This window comes from Ambystoma mexicanum, chromosome 11 (genome assembly GCF_040938575.1).
Source record: "Ambystoma mexicanum isolate Mex_15411 chromosome 11, UKY_AmexF1_1, whole genome shotgun sequence".
Taxonomy (NCBI): domain Eukaryota; kingdom Metazoa; phylum Chordata; class Amphibia; order Caudata; family Ambystomatidae; genus Ambystoma; species Ambystoma mexicanum.
The window spans coordinates 1,308,813,465-1,308,838,070 of record NC_090934.1 but is presented as its reverse complement, the minus strand read 5'-3'; positions in this window follow the sequence as shown (position 1 = coordinate 1,308,838,070).

Below are 24,606 nucleotides of genomic sequence, written 5' to 3'. Positions count from 1 at the left end.
GGTGGTACCGTTACAAGTAATTAACGCCACCTAAATTTAAGAATCCTAAAGAGGGAGAAAAAGGCCTAGGTTTCACAATGCGGTAATAAAGGCAGGTGGATTATTATTAATTTTTTTGCAAGTAGAACAGCAGAGGTTAGCAGCTAGTGAGCGGATGGAGGGGTAAGCAGGAGGTGGAAGGGAGATGGAGAGGGCTGGCGCCTGGCGTTCCCTGCGGACACCTGCAGACACACACAGGAGCTGCCCTTTGCCTGAGGGGCCCTTAGCCGTGGGGGCTGCCCAGGAGGGTCAGTTAAAACAAGATGAGAAGATGGGCACCCAACGGGGTGTTGGAGGACGGGTGTGGGGAGAGTGGGCGGACAGGGTTGCGGGAGGGAGGAGGGACCAGGAAGTGGCTTCAAGGGGTGGGGGAGGGTGAAAAAACAATGCGCAGAACAAAATCAGACAATTTAGGACAGATAAGAATAAAATAGCACTCACAGGACCCCGAGGATCGGCGGGGTCAAATCTGTAGCTGGACTGCCGGTGAGCTGCTCTCACCCGCTCGTTCTGAGAAAGAGGCGAGAGGGGAGAGGAGCCGTCGGGTAGTCCAGAGGGACAACCAGCGGCGCCAATCAGAGGGGGGGTGGAGGGGACCAGGAAGTGGCTTCAAGGGGTAGGGGGAGGGTGAAAAAAACAATGTGCTCGGAGCGCAGAACAAAATTAGACAATTTAGCACAGATAAGAATAAAATAGCACTCACAGGACCCCGAGGATCGGAGGGGTCAAATCTGTAGCTGGGCTGCCGGCGAGCTGCTCTCACCCGCTCGTTCTGAGAAAGAGGTGAGTGGGGAGAGCAGCCATCGGGAAATCCAGAGGGACAACCGCAGCACCAATCAGAGGGGGGTTGGGCGGGCAGGGAGGCGAGAGGGAGGAGGGGACCAGGAAGTGGCTTAAAGGGGTGGGGGGAGGGTGAAAAAAAAACAACATGCTCGGAGCACAGAACAAAAAGAGACAATTTAGCACAGATAAGAATAAAATAGCACTCAAAGGACCCCGAGGATCGGCGGGGTCAAATCTGTAGCTGGACTGCCAGCGAGCTGCTCTCACCCACTCGTTCTGAGAAAGTGGCGAGCGGGGAGAGGAGCCGTTGGGTAGTCCAGAGGGACAACCAATGGCACCAATCAGAGGGGGGGTGGGAAGGGAAGCGGGAGGGAGGAGGGGACAAGGAAGTGGCTTCAAGGGGTGGGGGAAGGGTGAAAAAACAACACCCTTGGAGCGCAGAAGAAAATCAGACAATTTAGCACAGATAAGAATAAAATAGCACTCACAGGACCCCGAGGATCGGAGGGGTCAAATCTGTAGCTGGACTGCCCGCGAGCTGCTCTCACCCGCTCGTTCTGAGAAAGAGGCGAGCGGGGAAGCAGCCATCGGGTAATCCAGAGGGACAACCAGCGGCACCAATAAGAGGGGGGGCGGGCGGGCAGGGAGGCGGGAGGGAGGAGGGGACCAGGAAGTGGCTTCAAGGGGAGGTTGAAAAAACAACACGCTCGGAGCGCAGAACAAAATCAGACAATTTAGCACAGATATGAATAAAATAGCACTCACAGGACCCCGAGGATCGGAGGGGTCAAATCTGTAGCTGGACTGCCGGCAAGCTGCTCTCACCCGCTCGTTCTGAGAAAGAGGCGAGCGGGGAGAGCAGCCGTCGGGTAGTCCAGAGGGAAAACCAGCGACACCAATCAGAGGGGGTGTGGGCGGGCAGGGAGGCAGGAGGGAGGGGGACACCAGGAAGTGGCTTCAAGGGGTGGGGGGAGGGTGAAAAAACAACACCCTCGGAGCGCAGAACAACATCAGACAATTTAGCACAGATAAGAATAAAATAGCACTCACAGGACCCCGAGGATCGGAGGGGTCAAATCTGTAGCTGGGCTGCCGGCGAGCTGCTCTCAACCGCTCGTTCTGACAAAAAGGTGAGTGGGGAGAGCAGCCATCGGGAAATCCAGAGGGACAACCAGCAGCACCAATCAGAGGGGGGTTGGGCGGGCAGGGAGGCGAGAGGGAGGAGGGGACCAGGAAGTGGCTTAAAGGGGTGGGGGGAGGGTGAAAAAAAACAACACGCTCTGAGCGCAGAACAAAAAGAGACAATTTAGCACAGATAAGAATAAAATAGCACTCAAAGGACCCCGAGGATCGGGGGGGTCAAATCTGTAGCTGGACTGCCAGCGAGCTGCTCTCACCCGCTCATTCTGAGAAAGTGGCGAGCGGGGAGAGGAGCCGTTGGGTAGTCCAGAGGGACAACCAATGGCACCAATCAGAGGGGGGGTGGGAAGGGAAGCGGGAGGGAGGAGGGGACAAGGAAGTGGCTTCAAGGGGTGGGGGAAGGGTGAAAAAACAACACCCTTGGAGCGCAGAAGAAAATCAGACAATTTAGCACAGATAAGAATAAAATAGCACTCACAGGACCCCGAGGATCGGAGGGGTCAAATCTGTAGCTGGACTGCCCGCGAGCTGCTCTCACCCGCTCGTTCTGAGAAAGAGGCGAGCGGGGAAGCAGCCATCAGGTAATCCAGAGGGACAACCAGCGGCACCAATAAGAGGGGGGGCGGGCGGGCAGGGAGGCGGGAGGGAGGAGGGGACCAGGAAGTGGCTTCAAGGGGAGGTTGAAAAAACAACACGCTCGGAGCGCAGAACAAAATCAGACAATTTAGCACAGATAAGAATAAAATAGCACTCACAGGACCCCGAGGATCGGAGGGGTTAAATCTGTAGCTGGACTGCCGGTGAGCTGCTCTCACCTGCTCGTTCTGAGAAAGAGGCGAGCGGGGAGAGCAGCCATCGGGTACTGCAGAGGGACAACCAGCAGCACCAATCAGAGGGGGTGGTGGCCGGGCAGGGAGGCGAGAGGGAGGAGGGGACCAGGAAGTGGCTTCAAGGTGTGGGGGGAGGATGAAAAAACAACGCGCTCGGAGCGCAGAACAAAATCAGAAAATTTAGCACAGATATGAATAAAATAGCACTCACAGGACCCCGAGGATCGGAGGGGGTCAAATCTGTAGCTGGACTGCCGGCAAGCTGCTCTCACCCGCTCGTTCTGAGAAAGAGGCGAGCGGGGAGAGCAGCCGTCGGGTAGTCCAGAGGGAAAACCAGCGACACCAATCAGAGGGGGTGTGGGCGGGCAGGGAGGCAGGAGGGAGGGGGGCACCAGGAAGTGGCTTCAAGGGGTGGGGGGAGGGTGAAAAAACAACACGCTCGGAGCGCAGAACAAAATCAGACAATTTAGCCCAGATAAGAATAAAATAGCACTCAAAGGACCCCGAGGATCGGCGGGGTCAAATCTGTAGCTGGTCTGCCAGCGAGCTGCTCTCACCCGCTCGTTCTGAGAAAGAGGCGAGCGGGGAGCGAGCCGTTGGGTAGTCCAGAGGGACAACCAATGGCACCAATCAGAGTGGGGGTAGGCAGGGAAGCGGGAGGGAGGAGGGGACGAGAAATTGGCTTCAAGGGGTGGGGGGAGGATGAAAAAACAACGCGCTCGGAGCGCAGAACAAAATCAGACAATTTAGCACAGATAAGAATAAAATAGCACTCACAGGACCCCGAGGATCGAAGGGGTCAAATCTGTAGCTGGACTGCCGGCAAGCTGCTCTCACCCGCTCGTTCTGAGAAAGAGGCGAGCGGGGAGAGCAGCCGTCGGGTAGTCCAGAGGGAAAACCAGCGACACCAATCAGAGGGGGGGTGGGCGGGCAGGGAGGCAGGAGGGAGGGGGACACCAGGAAGTGGCTTCAAGGGGTGGGGGGAGGGTGAAAAAACAACACGCTCGGAGTGCAGAACAAAATCAGACAACTTAGCACAGATAAGAATAAAATAGCACTCAAAGGACCCCGAGGATCGGCGGGGTCAAATCTGTAGCTGGTCTGCCAGCGAGCTGCTCTCACCCGCTCGTTCTGAGAAAGAGGCGAGCGGGGAGCGAGCCGTTGGGTAATCCAGAGGGACAACCAATGGTACCAATCAGAGTGGGGGTAGGCAGGGAAGCGGGAGGGAGGAGGGGACAAGGAAGTGGCTTCAAGGGGTGGGGGAAGGGTGAAAAAACAACACCCTTGGAGCGCAGAAGAAAATCAGACAATTAAGCACAGATAAGAATAAAATAGCACTCACAGGACCCCGAGGATCGGAGGGGTCAAATCTGTAGCTGGACTGCCCGCGAGCTGCTCTCACCCGCTCGTTCTGAGAAAGAGGCGAGCGGGGAAGCAGCCATCGGGTAATCCAGAGGGACAACCAGCGGCACCAATAAGAGGGGGGGCGGGCGGGCAGGGAGGCGGGAGGGAGGAGGGGACCAGGAAGTGGCTTCAAGGGGAGGTTGAAAAAACAACACGCTCGGAGCGCAGAACAAAATCAGACAATTTAGCACAGATAAGAATAAAATAGCACTCACAGGACCCCGAGGATCGGAGGGGTTAAATCTGTAGCTGGACTGCCGGTGAGCTGCTCTCACCTGCTCGTTCTGAGAAAGAGGCGAGCGGGGAGAGCAGCCATCGGGTACTGCAGAGGGACAACCAGCAGCACCAATCAGAGGGGGTGGTGGCCGGGCAGGGAGGAGAGAGGGAGGAGGGGACCAGGAAGTGGCTTCAAGGTGTGGGGGGAGGATGAAAAAACAACGCGCTCGGAGCACAGAACAAAATCAGACAATTTAGCACAGATATGAATAAAATAGCACTCACAGGACCCCGAGGATCGGGGGGGGTCAAATCTGTAGCTGGACTGCCGGCAAGCTGCTCTCACCCGCTCGTTCTGAGAAAGAGGCGAGCGGGGAGAGCAGCCGTCGGGTAGTCCAGAGGGAAAACCAGCGACACCAATCAGAGGGGGTGTGGGCGGGCAGGGAGGCAGGAGGGAGGGGGACACCAGGAAGTGGCTTCAAGGGGTGGGGGGAGGGTGAAAAAACAACACGCTTGGAGCGCAGAACAAAATCAGACAATTTAGCACAGATAAGAATAAAATAGCACTCAAAGGACCCCGAGGATCGGCGGGGTCAAATCTGTAGCTGGTCTGCCAGCGAGCTGCTCTCACCCGCTCGTTCTGAGAAAGAGGCGAGCGGGGAGCGAGCCGTTGGGTAGTCCAGAGGGACAACCAATGGCACCAATCAGAGTGGGGGTAGGCAGGGAAGCGGGAGGGAGGAGGGGACGATTAAGTGGCTTCAAGGGGTGGGGGGAGGATGAAAAAACAACGCGCTCGGAGCGCAGAACAAAATCAGACAATTTAGCACAGATAAGAATAAAATAGCACTCACAGGACCCCGAGGATCGAAGGGGTCAAATCTGTAGCTGGACTGCCGGCAAGCTGCTCTCACCCGCTCGTTCTGAGAAAGAGGCGAGCGGGGAGAGCAGCCGTCGGGTAGTCCAGAGGGAAAACCAGCGACACCAATCAGAGGGGGGGTGGGCGGGCAGGGAGGCAGGAGGGAGGGGGACACCAGGAAGTGGCTTCAAGGGGTGGGGGGAGGGTGAAAAAACAACACGCTCGGAGTGCAGAACAAAATCAGACAATTTAGCACAGATAAGAATAAAATAGCACTCAAAGGACCCCGAGGATCAGCAGGGTCAAATCTGTAGCTGGTCTGCCAGCGAGCTGCTCTCACCCGCTCGTTCTGAGAAAGAGGCGAGCGGGGAGCGAGCCGTTGGGTAATCCAGAGGGACAACCAATGGCACCAATCAGAGTGGGGGTAGGCAGGGAAGCGGGAGGGAGGAGGGGACGAGGAAGTGGCTTGAAGGGGTGGGGGGAGGATGAAAAAACAACGCGCTCGGAGCGCAGAACAAAATCAGACAATTTAGCACAGATAAGAATAAAATAGCACTCACAGGACCCCGAGGATCAAAGGGGTCAAATCTGTAGCTGGACTGCCGGCAAGCTGCTCTCACCCGCTCGTTCTGAGAAAGAGGCGAGCGGGGAGAGCAGCCGTCGGGTAGTCCAGAGGGACAACCAGCGGCACCAATCAGAGGGGGGGTGGGCGGGCAGGGAGGCGGGAGGGAGGGGGACACCAGGAAGTGGCTTCAAAGGCTGGGGGGAGGGTGAAAAAACAATGCGCCTGGAGCGCAGAACACAATCAGACAATTTAGCACAGATAAGAATAAAATAGCACTCACAGGACCCCGAGGATCGGTGGGTCAAATCTGTAGCTGGACTGCCGGTGAGCTGCTCTCACCTGCTCGTTCTGAGAAAGAGGCGAGCGGGGAGAGCAGCCATCGGGTACTGCAGAGGGACAACCAGCAGCACCAATCAGAGGGGGTGGTGGCCGGGCAGGGAGGCGAGAGGGAGGAGGGGACCAGGAAGTGGCTTCAAGGTGTGGGGGGAGGATGAAAAAACAACGCGCTCGGAGCGCAGAACAAAATCAGACAATTTAGCACAGATAAGAATAAAATAGCACTCACAGGACCCCGAGGATCGGAGGGGTCAAATCTGTAGCTGGACTGCCGGCAAGCTGCTCTCACCCGCTCGTTCTGAGAAAGAGGCGAGCGGGGAGAGCAGCCGTCGGGTAGTCCAGAGGGACAACCAGCGACACCAATCAGAGGGGGGGTGGGCGGGCAGGGAGGCAGGAGGGAGGGGGACACCAGGAAGTGGCTTCAAGGGGTGGAGGGAGGGTGAAAAAACAACACGCTCGGAGCGCAGAACAAAATCAGACAATTTAGCACAGATAAGAATAAAATAGCACTCAAAGGACCCCGAGGATCGGCGGGGTCAAATCTGTAGCTGGTCTGCCAGCGAGCTGCTCTCACCCGCTCGTTCTGAGAAAGAGGCGAGCGGGGAGCGAGCCGTTGGGTAGTCCAGAGGGACAACCAATGGCACCAATCAGAGTGGGGGTAGGCAGGGAAGCGGGAGGGAGGAGGGGACGAGGAAGTGGCTTCAAGGGGTGGGGGGAGGATGAAAAAACAACGCGCTCGGAGCGCAGAACAAAATCAGACAATTTAGCACAGATAAGAATAAAATAGCACTCACAGGACCCTGAGGATCGAAGGGGTCAAATCTGTAGCTGGACTGCCGGCAAGCTGCTCTCACCCGCTCGTTCTGAGAAAGAGGTGAGCGGGGAGAGCAGCCCTTGGGTAGTCCAGAGGGACAACCAGCGGCACCAATCAGAGGGGGGGTGGGCGGGCAGGGAGGCGGGAGGGAGGGGTCACCAGGAAGTGGCTTCAAGGGCTGGGGGGAGGGTGAAAAAACAATGCGCTCAGAGCGCAGAACACAATCAGACAATTTAGCACAGATAAGAATAAAATAGCACTCACAGGACCCCGAGGATCGGTGGGTCAAATCTGTAGCTGGACTGCCAGCGAGCTGCTCTCACCCGCTTGTTCTGAGAAAGAGGCGAGCGGGGAGAGGAGCCGTTGGGTAGTCCAGAGGGAGAACCAGCGGCGCCAATCAGAAGGGGGGGTGGGCAGGGAGGCGGGAGGGAGGAGGGGACCAGGAAGTGGCTTCAATGGGTGGGGGGGAGGCTGAAAAAAAAACACGCTCGGAGCACAGAACAAAGTCAGACAATTTAGCAGATAAGAATAAAATAGCACTCACAGGACCCCGAGGATCGGAGGGGTCAAATCTATAGCTGGACTGCTGGCGAGCTGCTCTCTCCCGCTCATTCTGAGAAAGAGGCGAGCGGGGAGAGCAGCAATTGGGTAGTCCAGAGGGACAACCAGCAGCACCAATCAGAGGGGGGGTGGGCGGGCAGGGAGGCGGGATGGAGGAGGGGACCAGGAAGTGGCTTCAAGGGGTGGTGGGAGGTTGAAAAAACAACGCGCTCGGAGCGCAGAACCAAACCAGACAATTTAGCACAGATAAGAATAAAATAGCACTCACAGGACCCGGAGGATCGGAGGGGTCAAATCTGTAGCTGGACTGCGGATGAGCTGCTCTCACCTGCTCGTCTGAGAAAGAGGCGAGGGGGAGAGCAGCCGTCGGGTAATCCAGAGGGACAACCAGCGGCACCAATCAGAGGGGGGTGGGCGGGCAGGGAGGCGGGAGGGAGGAGGGGACCAGGAAGTGGCTTCAAGGGGAGGGTGAAAAAACAACGCGCCGGAGTGCAGAACAAAATCAGACAATTTAGCACAGATAAGAATAAAATAGCACTCACAGGACCCCGAAAATCGGAGGGGTTCAATCTGTAGCTGGACTGCCGGCGAGCTGCTCTCACCTGCTTGTTCTGAGAAAGAGGCGAGCGGGGCGAGCAGCCGTTGGGTAGTCCAGAGGGACAACCAGCAGCACCAATCAGAGGGGGTGGTGGCCGGGCAGGGAGGCGAGAGGGAGAAGGGGACCAGGAAGTGGCTTCAAGGGGTGGGGGGAGGGTGAAAAAACAACGCACTCGGAGTGCAGAACAAAATCAGACAATTTAGCACAGATAAGAATAAAATAGCACTACAGAAAACCTGAAGATGTAATTTTACTACAATCTGCAGAACGAGGACCTGTACGTCCATATTTTAGTATGTAAAGCAATATTTGACATCTTCATAATTGTTTATCCTAGCTGAATTCAATTCACATTTTTTTACATTAAATATGCCTTGATTTTATTAAAACCTATCACAATCTAACAAGTATCACCACACATATTATTCATTTAAAAAATGCATTAAACAATAACATTTCCCAAAAATTCATTAACCACTGCTATAGTACACATTTTCATTAAAAATACATCGACAATAAAATGTCCCTACAATTATTTGATCACTTAAGAATCCATTAACAAATCTACACATGGTCATATATAAATAAAAAAATCCTACAGAGTATTTTTACTTAACCAAACATTCAATCCTGTAAACTCAGTAAAGTTGCAGTAATAGGGAGTATAACACACAACTGTGAAAATATTTCCTTTTTAAAAAATCAACTAATGCGATTGACATTGATAGTTGGTTCACCATCATTAGGCAGTTCCACAAGCTATTGCACTAGTTATTATAAAGACATCTCAAAATACAAAATACAGTGCTCAAGCAAGCTTGCACAATCAAGAGTTAGATGCCTAAGAGCTTCCATCTGCTCCGTTTTGCAGAGTCTGCATGTCCTATTATCAGGCGACAAGACGATACGTGGACCCAACACCTCCAATATATGCAGACAATTCAAACTTCATTTTAGAAGTCACATCCAAATAGATTGTAAAGAGTACTTTAAGACACAGGGAAATAGCGCATGGAAGCTGACAGAGCAGCACCTACATTCTCCATTGAGTTTTAGCTGTTGTATACTTTCCCAGTTTTCAATTTTGTCCCATTGCTTTAACTTTTTTTTTTTAAGACCAATTTCTCCATCTCACGATCTATTGACTCCTCTGTTAAAATTAAGTCACATGTTTCCATAAATTTACATATATGGGAACCGCCTCCTTTGAAAATGTAGTTACTTTGTAAAAGGTGCATTTTTTGCAAATTATATTTTAATAATTGCATACTTTTTTTATAAAATTGACCTCTTAGTGAAGTTATTTTGCTTCGAAGAGGGACTATATGTAACAATGTAACATGTGATTTCTATTCCAGTAAAGGGGCTGTAGCAATGGGAAAAGCCCTCCGACCAGAAAAGGTTCCCATACTCTACGCCAATCATGTATAGCGGGTGTAATGTTTGATGTGACAAGCAGTCCGGGCATCAAATCAAAATAAAGAAACAATAGAAAATCATTACATCACAAAATACCTCAGAAGTGAGTGGTAATGCACTTTTTAAGGCCTAACTATATGGACAGAAAGAGTGATTTGATACACTCTGAGATCAGAAGGACCGATGGTCCAGATAGGATAACATGGATACTACATGGGGACATATTGATTTTATTAGAAGAAAGGAACCATCATGAAAGAGGACTTTCAAACACATTTTAGGGAGGCCCATTCCAGATGGGGAACGGATCAGTAGGGGTTCTGTGATTAGGAGCAGAATCAAGTTGGAGTAACAAAGTCTTGATGATGTTCGGGCACTGAGTAGAGATTTACCGGAGCGAGCCATTAGCGTGACCAGCCTCTGCAGAGTCCTGCTGCCTTGTCTCCACTAAATATACCTTGAAAGTAAATTGACAGACTGAAAGAATATTTAAAAGTACATCTCTTTAAGAATATAGGATAGTGCAGGGTGCAACAGGCTCCTTCTTAATATAAATTAATGAATCCTGCTTGGGTTTCATAGAAGAAAAAATGTATGTTCCTCTGTAAGTTATGGTGGCTAACTCATCTTGCAGAATAAAGGTGATAACGAGATATGCTTACCTTGTGATGAACATAGTCTTAAATGACATTGTGAATGAACTTTTTTTGCTAGCCATTAAAGTGACTAGATAAAATTGGGTGGTCATAGGGGGAGCAGATGCCCAATAGACACCTGCTGGTTGGTTGGATCCTCCCATTCTTAGTTCCCTAGAAAATAGAATGTTATTTTAAATTGACCCATTTACATTGCATGTCAACTTTAAGCAGCACAGAAATCAAGGTGATGCGGCATAAATGAACTCCTGGGACCCATGAGTAAGGGACTTCTTGGTTCCGTCATTATTTTGATTTCCTAATTATGCAACTGATTGACAGTAATGTACCTGGTAATTTCCTAAACATTTTGAAATGCAATTATTTTAAAATGAATCTGCAACGTTGTATTTTTACATGTAATGTTAGGGGCAGGCGGTCCCTTGATTGACCCTACTATCAATTGGTAGTAAATCTGGTTGTAATAAGCTGGTCATCAGGCTAGACTGGTCCACTGCTAAAGCTGGGTGCCCTGTCAGCCTGATGGACAAGTTCTGCATGGGGCAATGGAGAAGGCTTAACTGTGGGCGTGAGGTGAAGGTGGAAAGTGGGGGTGGCAGGACAAGGCACGCAAGGTGGGAACAGGGAGAAGGATGGGATCAGAGGTGAAATAATGGTTTAAACAGGTGAGTTTGGGGGCAGCAGATAGTGACAAGAATGGGAAGCAGCAGAGAAGGGGCATTCAGGGGTAGAGCCCCTGATAAGTCAGAATAGGGTAAGTTGGGTGAGGTGAGTTTAGGTAGTGGTGGGAAAAGATAGGGGTGGGGCAGTGGCAGGGAGAGGGGTGGAGAGGAAGAGGATTAATGGGGAATGGAGTTAAGGTCGAGGAATAGGTGCATGAAAGGAGAGCAGAAAGAGAGTGGGGTTCAGGGGACACTCCTACCCCCTTGACAAGCTAAAAGAGGATGATGTCGTTTATTCCACATCATCCCTTTAAAGAAAAATAAATTTATATTTTTGGGGGATTTCAGTTGACTAATTTGCCATGGGTGAAGCTGAATTCCACCTTTTCAATATTATTTTACAATAGTCTTCTAGTTTAAAATGACAATCAGGGAAGTCTATCCCTATGAAGGTATGTAAGTAGGTAGGTACATTCTTTTTCAGATTAACAAAGAATCCATAAAGGATACAACATACACAACCATTACAACCATTGGACACCATCTATTCAAAATTCGAGCCTGAAATCATAATTTATTCACTTCTATATCAATTACATAGCACAATTTCATACTGAAAAAAGGAAAAAAGGAACTGGCTAAAATCATTACACAACTATTTTCCACCGCCCTAAAAGATAAAAACATCAGTTACTTTATAAAATTGCATGAATAATACAGTTTAGCATTGTTTACAGTCATAGGATTGTTACAATGTTTACCTTTACAGTCATTAAATGTTTAAAACCGGCTCAACTGGTTTAATCATTAATTTCTGCACTTGTATCTAGTCTTAGACCCCTTTCTTGTAGTTGCCAATTTTTTCTTACATATATGGATAAGTTCTAGGCTATGGCTGGCGAAGATGCATCCAACAAATACTACAGTGCTGGGAAAAGCTTCTTCCTATACACAGCGGTAACAAGTGCTTTTTCCTTGAGCCAATGCAAACTGTACAGAAGAATAGAAGTGTACTATATCCTCATGCCCAGCATGATACATAGGACATTTAGATTCAAATGCCCAGCCTGTTCTCTGGCTTCAAACCTCATCCAGCTCAAGACACACACAATTTACCTTTGTAATAGGTGCCCATTGGTACTTCCAGCTCGTCCAGACAAGATATTCCTTTATGTTATTTGACAGTATTCTCAACAGTTCTCTATTTGTTGGTTTCAGTGGCTATTGCATCTCCCTGGTGGTATCTTTGCCCACTCTATTAATCTCTTTGTTAGGAGGCAGCACCGACCATTTTCTAGTGATAATAATGGTTCAATACATATACTACTGGCTTTCACTTTCCCCAGAGTTTACTTTACATTTTATAACCAACCAATTTTATTGGCACACTTTTCCCAATAGATCCTTTAACAATTTCTGTGTGAACCCCGCCTTTTGATAAGTCCATACGTGCAACCATAACCTACAAGGCTCCAAGACAAGTTGGTCTTCTAGAAAGGCCCAACCATACTCTTTATGTGAAGCAAAATTTGGCACTGACATGGGTGCCCAACAGAGATTTCACAAGAATATTTAGCTCTTTTTGCAAGATTCCCAGATCTCCATACCCCAGATTGCGGCACCATATTTAATAGCCCCTATAATGGGGGAATATAGATTATTTCTACAATACCAAGTGGTTGCTGCGTGTGTTGCTTCATGAATCTATAAATGCTGCCAACTGATTGTTTCATCAATGGGACCTGTTTTTGTACATGTGCATGCCTATTAAAGTTCTAATTTAAATGTACCCCAGGATAGTCAAAATGGGTGACACTTGGAATAAAGGGTTTATGTGGAACGGTGCCTTTCATCACCACCCAATGCGTGGCGCTCATGCCAGTTCATTCTGGAAGAAAGGGGTAATCCTGGACTCTGCCAATGCCCAGAGTAAAGTAGCGTACTTATACACCTAGATGAAAGGTAGGCCCTAAATGGACACAAGCATCCAGATATTAGAGGAAGGATATCTGCGCGGAACTGTGGTCACTGTCAAATGAGAATGCGCTTTCATCAGCGGCTTTTCTGTGAGCAAATCCATGGACTGGTCTTCCTGATGTTCTTGAGGCTGGCTAAGAGCATTATGAGTATGTCAATAGTGATGTGGGAGTCTGGAATTCTCTTTGAATGGGGCTCAGCTTGGCTGTGAGTTATCTGCATAAAGCCCCATTGTCCACCCTTCTCTTCCTGGGCTGATGACACCTTCTCCTGTTCAAAGATGACCACAGGGTGATCCTGGCTCCCACAGAGGTTCAACATCAGAATACAAGAAAGGCAAGGAGCAGAAAGGGCTTGCAATTTTCCGATGAACTGCAGGAAAGCAAAGGGTTCTTTTTTTCAAATGCAGGTTCTGGACATAGTTTTGGTCGATTGGGCCGTAAGCAGGACATATTTGTGGGTGCATAACCAATGCTAGCACTGTGGAGAAGAATTGAAGACGTAATCTATTACTGTGGGTGTGAGGCTGCCAGCATGTGGTGCAGAAAGGTGGTTATGAAATGTAGGACGCGTGTCGTACACACACACACACACACACACACACACGCACGCACGCACGCACGCACGCACGCACGCACGCACGCACGCACGCACGCACGCACGCACGCACGCACGCACGCACGCACGCACGCACGCACGCACGCACACACACACACACACACACACACACACACACACACACACACACACACACACACACACACACACACACCAACCCCCACCCCCCCATTCCAACAGAAAACCGCTTCTCTTCAAGGCATAAGTGTGATGGGAGGTGCCTGGGAAGAGAACACAAGCCACCTAATATGAAACTGCGCATCATATTGGCCTATTTAATAATTAGAGCTATGGCTTTTAACACTAACATTCTCAGTTTAACTGCTACTGACACTGTGACAAAATAATTGGGAGCAATTATGATACTGGTGTCAGTTTTAATAAACCATTCAGCCAGGATACACCAAGCAGAAGCACACTCTGCCTTTCTCTGCCCGGATGCTACTCTCCCATCTCTCAGCAGCTGGCTTTTAATGTTGTTGTGTGTGCGTATTTCCTTCGCTTCCTCTATTGTCCCCCACCCCCCTTGTAATAACAGAGCTGTCATTTCCAATAAAAAATGAAACAGTTTTGCAGAGGAGCAGCAGAATTGATAGGAAGCACCAACTGAAATATGATACTCGATGATCACAGATGCCCAGCAGCCTAGAGAAGAATTGAAACATTAAATGTGAACTTGTGCAGGCAGAGGAAAGCATATCCGAAGTGGAGAGAGTACAGGTGGGCGTCGTTATGTTTGTTGAGTTGCTAAAGTCACTCGAGATCACCACGAAACTGCAGGAAGGTTGACTTTGGCACAGGAGTGCTACTATTTTATTTATTTATATTTGTAGAGCGCACTACAGCCCACAGCCATGAGGCGCTTTTGCATGAAAATGTAAGGAAGCTTGTTATTACAGTAAACAGTCTTGGTTACAGGCATGTTGCAGAGAACAACTGATCACATGGAACACAGGATTGACAATTCAGACAAATAGCCTAGTTTTGATGGCTTTGCGGGATGCCAAATGGGAGTCAATCATCCTAAGGTGCGCAGGAAGGGCATTCCACAATAGCATGCACACCCAACTAAACCTCTTGATAAGCTATTGCGCTATATGCATGCAAGAAATATGCGCTGCATTCGAAAATGCGCCACCCACCGTGCGCTATGCAGTAGAATGAAGCAAACCATGCTAATTATATTTTGATAAGAAATATCTTTTATTTTCGATTGCCATTTGCTTGAGCAGGTGAGTATACTTATCTTCCCATGGAAAATGTAACTGCAACTAAAGCCTGTGCTCTTTGCTAGAAATGGCTACAAGCCCTAATTTGTGAATATTTACATACTATAGCCTATGGGTCTTTTTTCTGTGTCTCGCTAACAGAAAATGACTTTACACAGGATGAACATATTTTAATTGAAAACGCGTCAAATGAATGTCTCACCAAAAGTTTCCAAACTATACTCAAGAATATTGAGTAACAATAGGGTTAGCAGAGGCAGCCTATGAATAACTTGAACGTGGTCTGGAGTGCGCAGGTTGGCTGCTGCATGGCAATCAGAAATGCGCCGAAGCTGCAATGCAATGGGCCTCATTATAAACGTGGCAGTACGGGAACTACGGTACTGGTAAGCATGCCGGTACTGTAGTTGCTGGACCTCCATACTATGAGCTGTGCTCGCGGGCGCCTGTCTGCCTGCCAGGTCTGGCCTGGTGGGCAGAGCGGCACCCGGGAGTGCAGCATCCGACATTCCCATTGAGCCCTATGGGGCTCGATTGGGAATGCGGACTAACAGGCACCGGCATCTGGAAATGCAGGAATTACCGGGTCTGGCAATGTCAGAATTACCCAGTAATTCCTCATTGATGGGTGCGGAAAAAATGTAACTCCGGGGTTGTAATGAGACCTATTGTGCTGAAGAATACTCTAGCCATCATGCGACGGCAGTCACAGGCTGCGCGCTGTGTTTTATATATACTTTTGACTTTTCAACCTCATTCCAAGTTTGGCAGTGCATGAAAAATAGTGGTGGTAATTCCGTGATAATAGGATTGCTGCATTTTTTCTGCACTGCCAAATTACAATTTTTGGTGGATTTACCGTTGGCAGAATTACACTGATTTTTGCAGGAAAAGTGCAGCGGACTCGCAAAAAATATCCATGAAGTCCTATGGATTCCAGAAATGGAAAATGACACCGCCCTATTAGCACTATTAATCCCATGGTAAACCCACAGGGAAAAGTGTCAGTAACCGATTTTGGCACTATAGGGGGCTTGCTCACGGAAAATAGGGGGCTTGCGTACAAAATTGTACGCAAGTGCCCATTTGTGTATTCATGGAACACAATGCGGGGGGCTTACCAGGGACTTGCGAGCAATCCGTGCCGGTCCAACACGTCACTGCGAGACCATGAACGCCTTGCGGGCGAATGGTAGCGAAGGGGCGTTGGGTTCTGCGCAGTCACTTAAAAAGGGGACGGGACACATAAAATGGGGAACAACAAGCGAAAATATGGGCGTAACAAGGGATGTGCCAAAGTAAAATCCTCGCAACGCCCATACGCGTGCTAAAAACCTGTATTCATGGAATTGAACAGGGCTCGCCGGTGCACTGTAAAATATGTGCAAATCCAGAAACACGTACGCTATCCGTTAGCTGGCGGATACGTCAACGCGCACAAAAATAAATGCATAAAAAGTCTGTGCGAACAAAACACGCGTATACATCTACGATGAATATACCATTTCTCGCAGTAGTGATCGTGGGACACCGCAGGAGGAGGAGGATGTCCAGGCCCCGGATATTTCTACCTAGGACCAGCCTTTTTGAGATGCCTGATGACCAGGTCTATGGCAGGTATAGGTTTCCTCCTCATATCATATTAGACCTGGTCACGGAGTGGGAGGATGACCTTACATCATCCACCCTGTGCTCCCAGGCACTGAGCCCCTTGAAAACGGTGCTCAATGTTCTGCATTTTTTGGCCACAGGGTCATTTCAGCGGACAACTGCCATGGTTGGGGACATTTCACAGCCCACGCAGTCACGCTGCCTACAGCAGATGTTGGCAATAATGATTGCACCCCCCTCAGTCTGCAGGCACATCTACATACCCAGAACACCTGCAGAAAGGCAGGCCGTGGTCCAGGATTTTTATGGGGTGGTGCACTTCCCTAGAGTGCTTGGTGCCATCGATTGCACCCATGCGGCTCTACGTCCACCTAGGGCGAAAGAGCACATATATCACAATCGCAAGCACTGGCATTCCATCAACGTGCAGGTTGTATGTGATGCCAAGGGTATCATTACTTCTGTATATGCAAACTATCCAGGGTCCACCCATGATAGTTTCATATTCAGAATGTCACCCTACACCGGTCCCTGGAAGCTTGGAGGCATGGCAACACATGGCTCATTGTTGAGTTTAAATGCCCGTGCACCTGCATGCATGTCACACACACACACACACACACACACACATACGCACCAATGACAAACATTTTCGCCTGTACAGGGGACAGTGCCTACCCTCTGAGCACCTACATGATGACGCCAATACGAAACCCTGCCACACCACCTCAGGTAAGATACAACACAGCCCATATTGCAACTCAGGGCATAGTGGAGCACACATTCGGAGTGCTCAAGTCACGTTCCCCTTCCCTTGACCACTCTGGTGGTGAGTTGCTACATGCTCCACCTCTAGTTTGAAGGATCATTGTGGCAGCATGTGTCCTGCACAATGCTGCAACACGACGAGGCGTACCGGTGGACATGGTGGTGCCCCAACATCTGCAACCACATGCACACCGCTTGAGCATGGCATGTCAAAATGCGCGTGACAAGGCAACCCTTACCCAGCTTGTGGCTACATTTTTCAACAAAAATACAACCCCTGAAGCAATTATGGACAGGAACAGTAATTGCATACTAAACTATACTACACTATCAACAGTGCATGTAACAGTGAATCTGTCGGACAGTGATTCATCATATTTTCACAAGTGCATCGATATGCCATCATGCAGGGACCGAGGACAGGGTGGAACAGTCAGACACCGTACCTGCCTGGTGCAATCAGAAGGAGCAAGTGCATAGATGTTCGGAGGGGTGTGGTATTCGGTGTGTGGTAACAAGTTCAGGTGTGGTTCAAGTGCAACTAGTCAGTGGATGCTTGAATTTGTGCAGAGAGATGCAACTCTCTCTGGTATTTCCCCAAGTGTAGTGATATGACACTAGTCCACGTCACAGAGGCTACTGTTCTACAAATTGCTGGGGTTGACAGGAGCGTGTGAGACCTTGAGGCATATCAAGCACACATTCATCAAGCAGCCAGGACAAGAGGAATGGAGAGAGTGAGAGAGCAGAGGGATTGCTTAGAAGGGAAGAGGGAGAGAGAAGGAAGAGTAGAAGATGAAACACATGGGTAGCTCATGGAAAGCAAAGAAATGAGTCCCCAAACCGAGGGCGGCATGTTGTGGATCCTAGAGGCTGGCCCCTGCTGATGATAAAGATCCCCTGCAAAAAATCTCCATTAATAACTGGCTCACCTGAAGAAGGTCAGAGTAACATGATGAAATGGCTCTGGAGGGACAGCATTGAGGAATGAACATTAGCAGATAGGGAGTAAGCACACACTAATAGTTTAACCATAAATTTGACCCAGCAAATCTGAGAAACATTCCTAATCCCACAAACCCTGATAGGGATCAGATGTACCACTCATTAGACCTGATAAAAGTTGAATGAGGCAGACCTCAGCTCAAACATCTGCCCCCACCACAGTCCACAAACAGTTGACCATGCTACACACTCACAACAGCCATGAAAATGAAAGGTGGACACACAGTCAGAAAGCACAGTTATCACAATCAGTAAACAGTGTCCCCAGCAATCTATCAGATTAACAAGACCATAACCATGATTGGCATCATCCCTGGGTGAGTAAAACAACCTTCAAGCAATAGTGACAGAGGTAAAGGTTAGTAAAGCCAGAGTGAGCACACACAATGCCCCATTCCCATGCAAATACCACCGAAGTGTCAGAAAATGCCATGCACTCCACCTGTCCGTGGAACTCACCTGCCTTGCATACGATGCACACCATCGGGAGACGCTCTACCTACATGGAATGTAAAGCAGAGTAACAGCACAAAATACATGCACATACATGATCACAGTTGACACCAGAACAAAAATATGCATGCAACACAGAATGCAGGAGCAACACAGGGTGACACAGGGTGAATGGCTATTGACATTGATTTGTGCAGGAGTACAGTGTATCACACCAGAGAGAGGGAGAGACAGAGAGAGAGAGTGGCACAGAGAGTGGCACAGAGAGTGAATATCAAGGACATGACAGATCAAGGAGTCCATGGCCTGGTTTACCGATGTACAATGATATGCTGCACAGCACAGTCAGTGCTCCCATTGAGGTATCCACATAGGTAGCTTAAACAGTGTCATGAGCGCCAATCAAATTACCACAACACCATGGGTGCATGCAAAGGACATATAAGAGAAACGACACATGCAGCAAAGATAACCAACAATGAAGCATGGCCAACATGCAAGACAGTGCAAATGCTTACCAAATAACTGTGTCTGCAGGCTATAAATCCCACATGACCTTCACCGGTAAGTGTGTTTCCTAATTTGTGAAAGGAACAACATTTATTTTTATTGAAAAACTACAGTCTTGACATTTAAGAAAAGACTTTTGTTTCAAGACAAGTAAACGGACAGACAGCGAAGAGAAAAATTACAAGAAGAAAATTACAATTACAAGGTCCGGACCAAAATCATGAACTGCAGTCCTTCACAGCAGAAATCCTCATTGACAAGATTCAGGTGGCGGGCAAATCCCTATTTCCTTTGGTGCATTTTAGGACAGTATTGGGCTGAATAGGGAATTTCAGAAGTTCATTCAGATAATTAACTATTGCGCACACATGTTTCGGATTATTGCCAGATGAAATCGTGTGCCACCATGCTGTCATATCTTCATCTGCAGGTGCATATTGACCCAAGTGTTTCGAACGGATCGCACAGATTGTTTGGCAATTTAGAATCAGATGTTTTGTAGATTCAACTGCATCCAAACAAAAGCGACAATAGTTATCAATCGTTGCAGGATTTTTCCTTTGCCATAGAATCTCTTTTGACTGCAGCGTGTTTAAACAAAAGAGTAGGAATTGCTCGCGATAATAGCGAGAGTAGCATCGTAGCAGATAATTAAACTGTGTATTTAGTTTTTTCTGATCAGTTCCTAACCAGGCGGCTGCTACCAATTTTTCCCGTTTCTCTAAATTGATGATCCATGACCATGTTTAAAACTTTCTCTTGGCATGTTGAGGGCGGCGAAAGAGGTCAAAATTGCTAATTTCAGCCGCATTGATCCAGTCTTGCACTCTTGAAAGCCATTGGTTCAACAAACATCCAGTTTTCGGCTGTTCAATGCTCGCAAAAATCTTATATGCTGGAGCGCCATCGATCTCTCTCACCTTCCGCATTAATGAGATGGATTTCCATATCACCTGGCTGAATAGCGAGTTCAAAGATAACTCATGTCGTATCAATATTATGGAAATGCAGGATGGGAGGTTGAGGACACGCCACCAGAATTGGCCCTCGAGTTGGTTCCATATTAGCTCGCTGATGTTCCAGCCTGCTTCGGCGCCAAATGTGAGGATGTGAACCACCTTTTGCTGGTAAAACATTAATACTGGTGTGAGAGAGAATTTGCCATAATCTTTGTTTATCTTTAATGCTTGCAAGGCTAGTCTTGAGGTTTTTAGTTTTAGGTCTTGTACCCACTGATCTTCACAGATTGATGTATTAATCTGTACTCCTAAATAGCGGATTGAGTTGACTGAAGACAGGAACTGACCATCAACTTTCCATTTGAAAATTCAGTCTTTCTTAGAAAACCCAGGGCCAATCGAGAGTAGTTTCGTTTTGTCTGTATTGATGGTAAGCTCATTGTTAGACAAATACTCATGAAGACTGCTTAATAATCATTGGAGGCCGATCTGTGTTTTATCTAATAAGCCCAAGTCATCGGCATATGTGATATATCTCACTGAGATTCTGTTTATTTTTGGAGGAAAGCTGTGGACTTTCTCTAGATGAAACGGAAGGTCTGCCAAGAAAAGTTTGAATAGGTCTGCTGCATGTGGGCAACCTTGTTTGACACCTCTTGTCGTTAATATATTGTCAGACAGTATACCAGCTTTGTTCAGACGAACTTGGAACAACGTCTTTGAATGAAGCACAATAATTGGATTTAAAATCTCCGCCGGGCAGCACCACTTGCGCAATTTAGACCAGAGCAAGCTACGATTAACACAGTCAAATGCTTGCTTCATGTCTATGAAGGCAAGATGAAGCTTGCCACTTGTTTTGAGTGCCTCTAGTTTCAAAGTTGTTAGTATTGCCAAATTCACATCCACACCAGTTCCTTTCGAAAATCCTGTTTGTCGAATGTCACAAATTCCTGCATTTTTCGCCCAGTTCACCAATTTCAACCTAAGGTTCGAGCCGAAGAGTTTAGCAATTGAGTCTAATAATGCAAAAGGGCGGTAGTTTTTCTGGAGCCTCCCAGCTGCCCTTCTTATGGATAGGCACCACAATGGCCTTTAGCCAGGAAGTGGGTAATATCTGGGTGGAAGCGATTTTCTCGAATAGACACTCAATAAAGGGTGCCCATTGACTTGTGTTTTTTTTTAACATTACATTACTCACCATGTCTGGACCGGCTGCACGGGAGTTTTTTAGCTTCTCGATAGCTCTGACAATGTCCATTTGTGACATTTTCACATCCCAGAGCACTGGGTCATCCGACAGATCTATTGTGGACCCATTGCCGTTTGAGTTAAACACTGCTGAGAAGTGTTTACACCACCTATCGCCCGCGATTGTATTCTGGGTTGAGTTTAGAGTGGGTTTATTCTGGGTTGAGGTGGCCCATGTTTAGAATTTGCCAAATATCACGGGTGTTCTTAGTGATTAATAGCTTCAACATGAATTCCGCACGATCCTGCTCCACAATGAGTTTGTTGGATCTTACCCAATTTCAATAGCTCGCTCTTCGTGATTTTATTGCTTCCGTCAGTTGAGAAGTATTAAGGTTTTTTTTCTTTTTTAATAGACGCACGTCTCTTCTCAACTCTTTCTTTTTGTCATCCATCACTTTACAGAATGGATGAGTGTGATTTTTGACTTTTTGATGTAGATGTTTTTTCTCCACAATGTAAGTTGACAGAAGCGGAATATAGTTCACGCCGTTATGAACATTCAGTAGTCTTTTGGTTAGGTTGTCAATTATGTTAGCACTCAGCCGAAGACGATTACCACTGGAATTTGCTTCTACTGAAGAGGAATATTTCGGGGCGTCTTCCGGAACTGCTAATAGGCATCCAAGTTTCAATAGCCTATGATCGCTATTAGGCATATTCAAAGTAAGAAGATTAATTATCTTGGGCACAAAGTTCTTAGAGACCTAAAAATAATCAATGATACTGTGAGATGACTGTCGTTGCCATGTTGGTTGCGCCGGAATATCGCCTACAGTGGCACCGTTTAGCAACACACAATCCCTCATCTTCATAACATCTGCCCAGAGTTGTTCTTTCGCACCCAGGTAACAACATTGTCTGGTGGAGGGCATGAGGGCATGAGGAGTGTGGACTTCAAATGGTGCAGGATGTCTCACCCCGGACCACAGTCACCGCCATACCACGGATTACTGGAACAACATGGGCAAACATATTAAAACACCCATTGTGCAGCATGCACGTACCATGGAAAAACAAAGCTATGATTACATGCACATGCCATCAGGTGCACCCCCATGCAAACATGCTAGATGACTTACTAGGCATTTCTGCACGTACACCAATGGACATGTATAGTCCCTGAGGAGTTAATGGCACACCTCAAGGGCAATCAGTGCAAAAATTAACAAAGATCACAACCAGCAAAAGGGCAAAACAAAATATGACATGCTAAGATCTGGCAGGCGGGGTGGAAAAAAGGAAAAAAATGGGCATCTTGTACCGGGGGAGAGGAGGGCACCTAGGAGTGGGGAGGTGCAGGGTGTACGTCAACACCCACTTGTGTGGATGTTGAAAAAAAAATTACCTCCATGGGTACATGGACCGCACAGCTATCATGGATTGGGAGGGCTGTCGCTGCTGTCACCACCTTCCTGCTTAGAATGTGAAGGTGGTAGTGGTAAGGGAGGTAGACCACATATAGTCCTGGCCTAGTCCTCCATGGCAGCAGCCAGGCAGGACCCAGATTAATGCATCTGCAACATGAAGACTCTGAGGTCTACATGCAACACCTCACAGGATGCACGGAGAGTTCCTCTGAGATGGTATGAGTCAACAGTTGCATCTGCTGTTGGAACTGTGTACTGCAGGCTGCCTCTAGCACATTGAAGCTCTGGGGGCCAGACACTCTTGCCTCAGGGCTTCCCTGTGGGCCTTACTCTCTGCAAGCAGGGATGCCTGCAGAGACCTCAGTTTGGCACGTCGGCTCCTGTTGCTGGCTTCTATGTGCAGCCCGTGTCAGCGGCATGTGAACCGCAATGCCTGCAGTTGGTGCTCTATCTGTGTTTGTTGGGAGAACATGGAATTGGGCACCCTAGCCATGCCCTGAGCCAACATCTCATAGGAAGAAACCTGTTGCTGTGCAACATGCAACATTGACAGCTCCCACACTGTCTACCCAGCTGCGACACGTTCACCACCTTTGCGTGCCCCATGCCTGCCGGACTCAAGGGAGCATGGCCCTTGATGTGAAGCCACTGTCTGTCGCTGCAGGACTGCAGCCCTCCCTTGGTCATCCGTCCCAAGACCGGAAGCCAATACAGTGGAGCGTGGCCTTGCAGCCATAACCACCACAGATGGACATGGCAACACTGACTGGCCCTGTGAGTTGACGTGACCCCCTGCAGGCACATGGGCTACAACAGCTCCAACACTTGATGCACTCACCTCCAACAGCTGAGAGGAATGGACATCCGGTTCACCACCAGAGCTTCTGGTATCTTTGGATTCAGACTCATACTGAGTCATAGCCTGGATGGACTGTAGCACCAGTGGATTCTCATGGGCTGCCACAACACATCCTCCATTAGTGCTCTCTCGTGGCTCAGGCTCCTGTTCCTCCACAACCTCCTCCCCTGAATCTGGTGGCTCATCGCCTGCACATGGACACATAAAGACATGAAGAATCATGTTAAATGCATCTACTACATGTACGGTCATCACAATGCTGTCCTGCAACACATTGCCATGCATGTTAACATGTCATAATTTGCATACACACACTATGCACAAAAGTCCCAGTGATCATGGTGTATGCAGACTTGCCACCACATTCCATGTCCCTGACCATGTAAGCACTGCACACATTGCCAACAGACGTGTATCTGTGGACGCACACCCTGCCCCATGCCACAGCAAACAGTAAACTAAAACATGACATTTGTGACTCATCAAGTGGATATTCAACATGACATTAACCTGCTGGAGAACATGTGAACAGCTAATTACAGCCAAGTCCACTACAATCACATCTAACACCAGTGTACCACTGACACGGTGTGGTGTCCCAGGAATGTGATGTGGAGAGAGTGATGACATGTGCTGGGAGATAGAAAGAGGGGACAGTGACACACAAGAGGGACAGGGCCATGCACCCATGGGGTGTGTGTTGAGTGTGGCAGGTTAACATGGAAGACTCAAGGCAAATATCTTACAAGGGGCTCAGTGCCATAGCTCCGGCAGGGATTTGAACAGTTTAGTGAAATGCTATGTCACTCATGGCAGAATGTCCCATCTGCTGACAGTGTTCATGGAAGGTATGTGTAGAAACCACCTATGGACATGTGTGGATGGAATTTCTACTTCATGCATGATGTGTAGCACATGATTCAGACACAAGAAATTGACTGGCATAGCTGAGCCACTAACATCACTGATGTACATAGCCAGATTCCACGTTGTGTTGGCATGCCGGAAATGTCTTTTAGGATCTGAAGGTTGTGGATGACTACTGTCCAAAAGCCATGTTCAACTGTTGTGCAGCACATGGGTTGTATGCACTCTGCAATACACTTAGCATGGGTCA